The sequence below is a fragment of the Pan troglodytes genome, chromosome 5 (assembly GCF_028858775.2).
Source record: "Pan troglodytes isolate AG18354 chromosome 5, NHGRI_mPanTro3-v2.0_pri, whole genome shotgun sequence".
NCBI lineage: Eukaryota > Metazoa > Chordata > Mammalia > Primates > Hominidae > Pan > Pan troglodytes.
In genome coordinates this window covers 31,026,816-31,038,246 of record NC_072403.2, presented here as the reverse complement: position 1 = coordinate 31,038,246, position 11,431 = coordinate 31,026,816, and positions in this window count along the sequence as shown.

The window sequence follows — 11,431 nt, the reverse complement described above, 5'->3', positions numbered from 1 at the left end:
GAAAACCTTATTCAGTGCCTCCATATATTCTAAAGCATTAACCAAACGTAAGAAAAAAGATATCAGAACTTTGCCTTCTTGTCATGGCCATGATATTATTTTAACAGCTAAAAATCAAGGTTAGTTGAACCAAAAAAATAGTTAAACTAGAATTGTAAGAATAAGTATTTTCCCTGTGGACTCAATTTTAATTTGAATGGAGAAAATGCTACCTTGAACAGTTGCAAGTAGGTACATTAGGAAACTGCAATGAGCCTATGTTGTCGACAGGTGGCGGAAGAGGACCACATCAAACCCCTGCCGCCGGCACACTAGTTCCTTTTTGCCCCTTTGAAAGCTGTAGCTGTGGACTCCATGAGGACTTCAAAGTAATTAAAGCGGCTGCCTTTCACCTTTTCAAGAGTTTGTTTCATCTGATGTATCTAGGAAGAGAGGGGCTTCCTTTGGGGTCCCAGTGGTCCCTTGGAAGCTCGCCCTTGGGTCTTCACACAGATACCCCCTCCACCCTGTAGCGTCCTGTTCACCCCACTGCCTTGCAGGCTGATGTGCGGCACGCTTCACCGAAGCTTTTGGGTATTTAAGGACACTACAGAGCAGAAGGTTAAAAATTAAAGTTTTATGCTAAGTATGACTTCCTCTTATTTTGGTGAAAAACTAACCTTCCTTCCTTCCTCCCTTCCTCCCTCCCTCCCTTCCTACCTTCCTCCCTCCCTCCCTTCCTTCCTCCCTCCCTCCCTTCCTCCCTCCCTTCCTTCCTCCCTCCCTTCCTTCCTCCCTCCCTCCCTTCCTCCCTCCCTCCCTTCCTACCTTCCTCCCTCCCTTCCTCCCTCCCTCCCTCCCTTCCTCCCTTCCTACCTCCCTCCCTCCCTCCCTACCTTCCTCCCTCCCTCCCTTCCTCCCTCCCTTCCTCCCTTCCTCCCTCCCTCCCTTCCTCCCTCCCTTCCCTTCCTTCCCTTCCTTCCTGAATGAGATGGAAGATCTCACTATGTCTCCCAGGCTGGCATCAAACTCCTGGGCTCTATCAGTGTTCCCACCTCACCCTCCCTAGTAGCTGGGACTACAAGCATGCCCCACCACACCCATCTCTAAGGCTCCCTTCACAGGAGGGTGCCTTGGGATGCACAGAACTCCTAATCATTCTTTCCTGCTCTCAAATCCAGGCCTCTTTATAGGGAGAGGGAAAAAAAATGTATCTCTCCTTCCTATCTCACCCAGGCATTCTTCACCCAAGATTTAGGAGACCTCTTCCACTCAAAGGAAGTCATCCTAGGACCTCATAGAAACTCATCCTAGGACCATGCCTGTTCCTAGGCAGTGCATTTCCAAATGAAATATTCACACTAATAATTCCTCAATGGCTTCATAGATGCAATCAGCCACCACCTGTATCACTGCAAGACCCCGGGGTCCATGGCTGAGAGGGAGGGAGCCCTGCTGGCTTTGGACTTCAAGGCCTCCTGGCATCCAGGGCAGGCAGGTACACTCTTAGTATGGCTGTCTTAGAGATCTTCCCATGGCTAAACATGCAGGTGAAGGTGGACTCAAACCCACAGACCTTTGAGCAATAAATGTTTATTTTCCCAGAAAGTTGTCTCCATTTTTAGGAAGGAAGGGATATTTTCCCAACTTGCCAAGCAGAGGAGTTCAAACGTCACTTTATTAGGCAAAGCAATGTTACTTCTTGTGTTTTGAAGTCACTTCTCCCCAACCACCCGCCGAGCCGTTTTTTTTTTTTTTTTTCAAATTATGCATCTTTAGGCCAACCAGGAATAGGAAAGGGGCCTATGTCTAAGACATTCATTTCTTAATGAACATTCCCTTCAGTACACAAAAGCTAGACTCCCTTAACTTTGAAATGCCATGTTGTAGGGGGTAGATTCTTAGGGTCCTCCTCAGCCTCAGCCTGTGGGCAGGTGGGAGTTGGGTAGTTTTGTTCTTTCACTTACATAACTAAAAAACCAAGATGGGAGGACTGGACGCTCTGTGTAACCACAGATATCACGCCATTGAAGGGTGCGGTCCGAATGAGAGAGTCTCATGTGTTAATAATTATCTGCTACTCACAAAATGGTAGCCCTGCCCAGTAATCCAGCTAAGGAGCTAAAAAGAGAATTTTTCATTTTTGAGGCATGGACCTACCCCATCTGGACCTGTGGAGAGCCTGTTTCCATTAAAACAGCATTTACCAACCTGGTCATTTCGGTAGCTGTGATTGGCTCAGGTGAATGAAACTTAGCAGTAAAAATTTTCATTTATCTCTTTTGCATGGAAAAACCTCTAAGACTGGGGTAAATGTGCTTCCACAAAATAGGTCAAGTAAATTCTTATAAGGCCAAGCAATGAAGCAATGTTTCCAGGGGCCTCAGGCCAATAGTTCTGTGGGAAAAAAAAATGAAAATATCAGTGGCCTCGCAAGCCAGGAACAAACATTTTGTTGCCCTCTGGGTAGACAGATGTTACTAAGCATTAAGTTCAACTAGACATTTGGGACTCAATGATTAGGGCATTTGTGACCATTGCAACAGTGAGTCCCAGCTGCCCGAACCCCACCAGCTAAAGTATCCACAGCTCTGGTGCATCTCTGTAGAACTTACAGTGAATTCTGGAAATGGTACATGCCTAATAATAATTATGTTATCATTGTACACTTTCTTTTTTTTTACAGAGTGTTTATGAAGACAGACATGCTTCAATAACATTACCTAGGAAATGTAGCATTTGCGTTCCTGCCCAGAAGAGAACTATTTTGAGCTTGCTTGGGTCCCATCTGGAACTGACTTTTCCCATTAAAAGGACAAAATACTAAACTTTACTCTTATTTCTCGCTAGTGACTTGGGGCAGAAAAGAGGTAACTGGAGAAAAAGTGTCCCGATTAAGGAGAAAGCGCAGTACTACAAAATTGGGCAAATAAAGGGAGAAATCCTTCCCGGGATAATAATTCATCCTGGGCTTATATTTTGTAAAGCTTATTACAGAAAGCAAAAACTCCTTAGGGATATAATTGCAAAAACACTCTGAACTTATAGTGCTACACCAAAATGAAGAATTTGCTTTGATGCATGATTAGTTTTAGCATTTATCTGAATTTAGTCCCCTGTAGAATAAGAATAACTTTGGACACAGAGGAGATATGAACTGGATAGCCAGAGATAAATAGAAACACAAATCAGAACAGAGCAGAGGTCATTCTTATCGCCATATTCAGCTAAGGGTTTTCATCAATTTATATTGGAAATGAATGAACAATTCATACTAAAAACTCATGGTATCATTTACAGTTTATCATGTGTAACGTTCAAAGTAACTGTAAGGAAACCTACAACTGATTCTCATTCCAGAGTGTGGATTTGATTTCAACTCCTGTGCTTGTGTTTATAGGCTCAGGATTTGAAGAACCCTTGGGTGGTGGTGGATGAGATGACTCCTTTAGGGGGCTCTGACTCGCCACTGAGACAAGATCCTGGGTCTCCATCCTGGCTAACACGGTGAAACCCTGTCCCAGCTACTCAGGAGGCTGAGGAAGGAGAATGCCGTGGACCCGGGAGGCAGAGGTTGCAGTGAGCCGAGATCGCGCCACTGCACTCCAGCCTGGGAGACAGAGCGAGACTCAGTCTCAAAAAAAAAAAAAAAAAAAAATCCTGGGTCTCAGACAGAGTAGATCAGGTGAGGTGAGCAGCAGCTCCTGTTCCTTCTGGAGTGTCACACACCCCATTTCCACAGCACTCCTTTCCTTTGAGCCAGTTATAGCTCCCATTAAGTTTCTTCTTTCTTTGCATCTGTCAAGACCTCCGCCATCCTCAATGCTTACCTCCGTGGCATCCCCAGCCTGCACCTCTCCTTCTCCAAACCCCCATCACACCATACAACTGAGCCTCCAGTTGATGGCTGGCTATTTAAGGTGAATTAGTGTTAACTCCTCTGCAAGCGCTGGAAGTCAGGGACTACATCTTATATTCTGCGGTCATACTGCCTAACACAGTGACATTTTCAGTTAATCCTTAGCAATAACAGCTAGCATTTATCAAGTTTTATGATGTATCAGGTGCTTTGTTAAGCATACAACATACATTGTTTCTTTTAAGATACAGAGATTTTGTCATCTCTATGTTGTCAATGAAAAAACTAAGGCTCAAAGAGCTAGTTAACTAGACAGCCCAGTGTCACATTATTCATATGAATCCACTCGTGTCTTCCTCTACGTGAGGCAGGTTTCTCCTATGCCCTCTGCGTGGGTGTAGGGGAAGGTGGTTCCGGTGATTTCATCTGGCCCCCAGACCTTTGCAAGTTCGTAGCATACTCCCAGTGTGCCCACAAAACCTGTGCTTTGCAATGCTAAAGGCATTTCTGGAGACATGAGAGTGGCTAGGTGGGAGGGGAAGGGCTCAGGAGGCCTGGAAATAAGTTCCCAAAACACAAGCATTGGTTTAGGAGGAATTCTCCCTCTCCATCCTGTATCTGCTGCTTTTTCTCCACTTAGGACACTTTAAAAAATAAAATAAAATAACTGGGTTTAAGTATACATGTGGATATTTTATTTTCCCAGCTGCAGCAAGAACAGCCTGGATGTTTCAGATTCTTGGGGCTTTCAGAGATGGGTCATGTCAACAATGCTGTCCTCTCTTAGGATATTAAAGAGTATTAAAGGATTTCATTCAGAGGGTTCTTCTGACATGTGGTGGGTTGGAAATATGATCCAAAGTATCCAAATTACAAATGTAAGAAAACAGTAATACTGAATGTTAAATTATTATTAAGGACTTACATTTGGGCTTTCTACTGGCTTTCAGTCAATATGCTTTGCTTTTTTTTTTTTTTTTTTTTTTTGAGATGGAGTCTCACTCTTGTCACCCAGGCTGGAGTGCAATGGCGTGATCTCGACTCCCTGCAACCTCCGCCTCCCGGGTTCAAGCAATTCTCCTGCCTCAGCCTCCTGAGTAGTTGGGCTTACAGACGCCTGCCACCACGCCCAGCTAATTTTTGTATTTTTTAGTAGAGACGGCATTTCACCATGTTGGCCAGGCTGGTCTCAAACTCCTGACCTCTAGTGATCCACCCGCCTCAGCCTTCCAAAGTGCTGGGATTACAGGCGTGAGCCACCGCACCTGGCCATGCTAAGCTTTTTAACAGTCATAATGACTAGTGTTTATTGAGTGTCCATTATGTGACTGTTTTGCATATATTATCTCTAATCCTCATAGCAACTCTGAAAGATATGTATTATTCAACCCATTTTATAGACGAAGGCTCAAGGAGGCTCAGTAACATGCCCAGAGCCACAATAGTGGGGGGCCCAGAATTCAGATCTGAAGTAATTTGATTTCAAATATTAAATATTTGGCCATTTTCTCCCCAACCAGCATTGTGGCTGCTAGCCATCCTTTATATGAAACATTCATCTCAATTACTAAAAGTGGCTTAAACCTATTTTCTCATACTAACATGAATATATACATCTCTGTTCTCAGCAGAAGACACAAGAGTACAGGGATCAGAAAAACCCTTGAATGTTGCAGACTGCCCCAGTGCCATCAGACTTCAGATGTGTGACTTATTTTATTTTTGGACAATACACGTAAGTCACAATAATACATCCTCTTTTTCCAAGGAAGGATGCTTAATAAGAATAAAGATGGCCAGGTGTGGTGGCCCATGCCTGTAATCCCAGCACTTTGAGAGGCCGAGGCGGGTGGATTACCTGAGGTCAGGAGTTTGAGACCAGCCTGACTAACATGGTGAAACCCCCGTCCCTACTAAAAATACAAAAATTAGTCGAGCGTAGTGGCACATGCCTGTAATCCTAGCTACTCCAGAGACTGAGGCAGGAGAATCGCTTGAACCCGGGAGGTGGAGGTTGCAGTGAGCCGAGATTGCGCCATTGCACTCCAGCCTGGGCAACAGAGTGAGACTCCATCTCAAAAAAAAAAGGAAGAAAGAAAGGGTCTAATATTGAACTTCGCATAAAAGGGGCCACAATTAACCAATTTAATTAGGTGGAATATGCTAAGCTTTTAATAAGCATTGTCTCATTTAATCACCAAAAACAGCCCCTGTAGAATTGGTATTTACTGATGGTCTGACCCCAAGCAAGTTACTCTGTCCCACTGAGCTCCAGTTCCCTGGTCTACAAAATGGAGATAATGATAGTTCCTGCTTCATAAGGCTATGATGATATTAAATAATCCACATAAAGTGCTTAGCCCAGCACCCAAAACAAAGTAAAAGCTCAGATAGTGTTTGCTCTTGTCCCTATTTTACAGATCAGAAGCCTGAGACTCATAGAAATTAAGTATCGTGCCCAGAGTCACATCACTGAGAGCTAAACCTCAAAGTGAAATACACTAACCACTCTGCTATACTGCCTTGCCTTAGCTAATGGTTGGTTTAATTAAATAAGTTAATTAATTATTGAAATTGTATCTTTTGTCCCCTGACTCTACTGTGTCTGGAGATAAACTCTGTTGGTTAGAGCACAGGGCTACAAAGACCAAGGCTAGTTAATACATTCCTCACCAGCCATCCTGCAACCCCAAAAGGATGATGGATGGAGGGGCTGTGGATGAATCCATGCATAGCCATCACTGCTATCAGAAAACAATCCCAGCCCTACTGTTAGTAGCCCTAGTTAGAGTGACCCTGTGTTCTGGTATGCCCAAACCAGTCTTGGTTTATTGCAGTCTTCCCGGTACAATTATTAACAGTGCCCTCTCGCTCTCAAAAGGTCTTGGTTTTGGCCAACAATTATATGCCCACTCTACCCATAAGTGGTAAAGCAGCATGTTCTCATCATCCACTGCCTCCTTGGTCCTGTTCACAGACTGTCAACAGCCATGTCTTGTACACTGGGACTTTTCCCCTACCCCTCATGGCTGACTGCTTTAAACCTCAACCTTTTCTCCTTGAAATTCTCCCCTCCATACTTTCTCAATTCTTCCTGGCTTCAGATGCTTGGCTATGGTATGGGGTTTAAAGATGTTGGCTGGAACCCTATGACTGGAGTCGGTAGCCTGGCCCCACCACTGACAGGCTGGCAAATCACTTCATCCTTCCCTAAGCCTGAGTGTCCGTGTCTGTAGAGCAGAAGAATAGGCTGGCTCTCAAGGGGTTCTAATAATATGGTGCTTGGAAAATGTCAGCTGCCCATTAGTCATACTATTATCTGTTTGTGAAAACAACAAAAAAGAGATCATGGAATAGTCCAGCAAAATTGTGCCTGCTGGGCACCAATTCACGGAAGCATGACTAAGGATCATTGGGGGATGATACAGAAAAGCATGAATACACTATTTTGCTCCCGTTAAAGAGGGATGGAGGCTGAAACTACCACGTAAATCGGGGAAAGCCTGAGTATGAATTGTGAGTGGCATTGCTGGCCCCCTGCCTAACACTTGTCAAGCTACCTAGGATTTTCCTGCTACTTTCCACAACCTCTGCCTCCTGGATTCAAGCAATTCTCCTGCCTCAGCTTCCCGAGTAGCTAGGAATACAGGCATGTGCCACCATGCTCAGCTAATTTTGTATTTCTAGTAGAGATGGGGGTTTCTCCATGTTGATCAGGCTGGTCTCGAACTCCCAACCTCAGGATTCGCCCACCTCAGCCTCCCAAAGTGCTGGGATTACAGGCGTGAGCCACCGCACCCGGCCTGGTCTGAGAGTTTTTCTTAACTTCTAAGAATGTACTGTTCAATCTCAGAGCCTCTGAGTTCCCCTTAGCTCTTCAAGGAGCCCTAATGCAGTATCTTCCAACCTGCCTGCTTTCCTAGTAAGGTGCCCCAAGCTCTGGACTTGTTACCATCTCTACTATGTCTCATCTTGTAGGGAGCTGCTCTCTGCTAGCTATTACCCTGGTGGTATGAAAACTGCTAAGTGTGGTGGACAGGTGTTGGTATTGCCTTCCTAATATCCAGTTTCTCCTCTAACGGTAAGAGCACCTGAAGTTTTCCTTGCTGATCAGCCCCCTCTCACTCTCATTACATGTGGCTTGGGTGGGGCTGACCCTTCTTTCCCACCCCAGCCATTGGCACAGGACTGTGACCTCATCCATTAGTGTCACAGTGGTTGGTTTATAGAAGACCACACGGCTCCATTTGAGTCAAAGGGACATAGTCTTGAGATTTGGGCTGGAATGACAGGGAAAGAGCCACACCTTCCTTTGGGTTGTTAAGTGAGTAAGAAGTTACGAGAGGCCATCATTGTCCCCAGAGAATGAAGCCAACTGAGAAAAACAGAGTTGACAAATGAAAAAAAGATTTCTGACGACATTGTTTTGACACCTGATCCACCTGAGCTTCAAGCCATCTACCATAATGATTGAGACAATTAAATTCTGTTTATGCTTATACCATTTTAAGTTTATGTCACTTACAACCAAAAGAGTCTGGTTAATACAACAAGAAAATGCATGATCCCTCTAAGGTTTACATTTTAGCATTAGACAGGTCTTCAATCCAAAGAGATGAATTCGTGTGGTAGAATGTTAGTCACTCATGTCAAGCTAAGGTGGCCAGAATATTTTGAAGTGGGCTTAAGAACTAGGGACACTCATACCCTGCCCTATGTACCAGTGACTGGCTCATCTGCCTGGCACCAAGTCTTGCCCAGCTCAAAGGACAGACCCTGTTGGCCCAAAGGAGCTTCTTGGTTGGCTTCAGGCCTGAAAAGGTAGCCAGCCCTATGTGTTCCCTCCATGAGAAAACGTTTCTCACTGAGATCCATTCAAAGCACTTCTTATCACCAACAGGAGTAAGCTCTGCGATAGGAGTGAAGAGTGTCACTAAGTGAGAATCAGCTACGGTGGCAGCTCGTCCTAGAAATGTCACGTCTCATCCTGCCTCCGTGTGCTGGCCTATCCAAGTTCAGGTTTCAGGCAGGCAGCTGGACTCAGCAGGAAGAGTCTCTTTTTCTGAAAGCTAAAATGACTCTTCAGCTGTAAGTTAAATAAGCCTAGAGGATCTAATGTACAGCAAGATGACTCTAGTTAACAATACTGCCTTGTATACTTCAATTTTGCTAAGAGAGTAGATTCTAAATGTTCTCACCACAAACACACACACACACAGGCACACACAAATGGGAACCATGTGAGGTGATGAATGGGTTAGCTAACTTGATTGTGATCATTTCGCAACATATAGGTGCGTTAAATATCACATTGCATACCTTATATTTATATAGTGTTGTCAACTACACCTCAATCAAGCTTAAGGCAAAAAAGAAATAAGTACATTGTTTTGTGGGTTAAAATAAAAAGCAGCTTGCAGAGTAATATATGCAGAATTATTACATCTGTTTAAACACATAAATCTATATTTCTATCTGTACATTAATAGATAAAGTCTGGGAATAAACATATCAATACAAAAAAGAAAAGCCTCTCCCGGCTGACAAGGGGAAGTGGGATTGGGTGCTTGGTGGTGGGTGCGGAAGCAGCAAAGAAAATCAAGTCTCATACCAAACTAACCTCTCTTTTTTTGTTTGTTAAGTGAGAGCGGCTGTCCTCCTTGTTTTCTTTGAAAGAAGATCATTTCCTGAAGGCCGAGAGATCCAGGCTCTCCAAAAGCCTCTCTCTGTGGGTGAGACCCGCCAAAGAATGCAAGGATGAGAAACAAAACCAAATCTCAGAGGAATGAAAGAATCCTTTTCACATGGACATTAGTTACATTCATTAATGGCTCACACATGAGTTCAGGCCCATGTTTTGATCTGTAGGATAGTTTTCAATTGAGCTCTAGAAACAGACCCTGAGATCAGGATTCCGGTGTAAGTGATTTACTTAGAAAATACTTCCAGGGGAAGCCAGATAGAGAGGGGGAAGAACGCAAGTGGAGTGCCACCCCAGGCAAAGTGCCAGCCTCAGCCTGATCCCACAGGGGAGCTGTGGAGGACAAATTATGCCTCTGAGTTGTCCCCACTCAAGGCAGGGGAGCTGGGCTTTCAGATGCCTGCACCGGCAGTTAGCAATCTCTGGTGAAGGGCTGCCCTGGAGGAAGGGAACACATAAACCTAAACCCCCAGGTCCTTCTGGCTCTCCACACTTGTGAGCAAAATGATTCGAGAGACTGAGGGCAGAGGGCACAGTAAAAGTGCACAGAGGGGGTGAGTGGGGAGCAACACACAGCTATGGCATTGGAAGGATGGAAAGTGCCTAGGATGAACACCAAGAGGGCTGTATCCATCAAGGTTCTCTAGAGAAACAGAAGCTATAGGATGGGTGGATAGATAGATGATAGATAGATAGGTGATTGATAGATAGATGATAGATAGATAGATAGATAGATAGATAGATAGATAGATGACAGATAGATAGATAGTTATATATTATGAAGAACTGGCTCATGCTATTAGAGAGTCCCATTATTGGCCATCTGCAAGTAGAGGCACAGGAAAGCCAGTGACGTAGTCCAGTTTGAGCCTGAAGGCCCAAGAACCAGGAGCTTCAATGTCTCAGAGCTGAAGTTTGATGTCCCCAGTCAAGCAGAGGGAGTAAATTCACCCTTCCTCTACCTGTTTGTTTCATTCAGGCCCTTAATGGATTAGATGATGTCCAGCAACATTGGTAAGGGTGATCTTCTTTACTCAGTCTATTGACTTAAATGCTAATCTCTTCTGAAAACATCCTCACAGACACGCCCAGAAATGATGTTTTCCCAGCTATCTGGGCATCCCTGAGTCCAGTCAAGTTAGGCTTAAAATTTACCATCACAAGTGCTTATCAAAGACATATCACAGAAGACTACAAAATGCAGGGTTGCTGGGCTTACCTATTTTGGGATAATTAACCAGCCCATAAAGATATCCTTTCTTTCTTTGAGGACTACAACTATCGCCTCCACCTGCTACCCCTCGCCACCACACCCCTCCCCTTTCCACACACACACAATTCAACCCTCCGCAGCTGAGTTCATTTGCCTCCATGACCACAGTTGAGCCAAGGAGATTCTTCCTCCTGAGAATTTGGTTTGCAGACCAAGAAAATCACATTCCATCTGGCTATTGGCTTGGACTGGGGTGGTGTGGACTTAGAAACTAAGGTCACCATTGTAAGGTGGCCAGGCTTGGACATCCAGTGAAACAGAGCAAACGAAGCCCCAGAGAGCAAAAAGAGTGTATAACCAGATCAGTAGCTAATGATTATTCAGTGCTGGCTATGCAGCAGGCCCTGTTTTCACACAGAAGAGCTCATTTGATTCTCATCACAATCCTATGTGATATGAACTATAGTTATTCTTATCCAAGGTCCAGGACACTCAGGCCTAAAGTCGTTTAGCAAATTATCTAAGGTCACACAATTTTAAAGGGTGTGCTCAGGAGTTAGTCCTCTGGTTTAACTCCAGAGCTGTGTGCTGCCCACAAAGCCAGGAAGACAGCTGAGTGCTCAGAAGCCCAGATTAGACTTCATGGCTCCTGAGAGCAGGAGAAGGCCTGGCAAAGTTT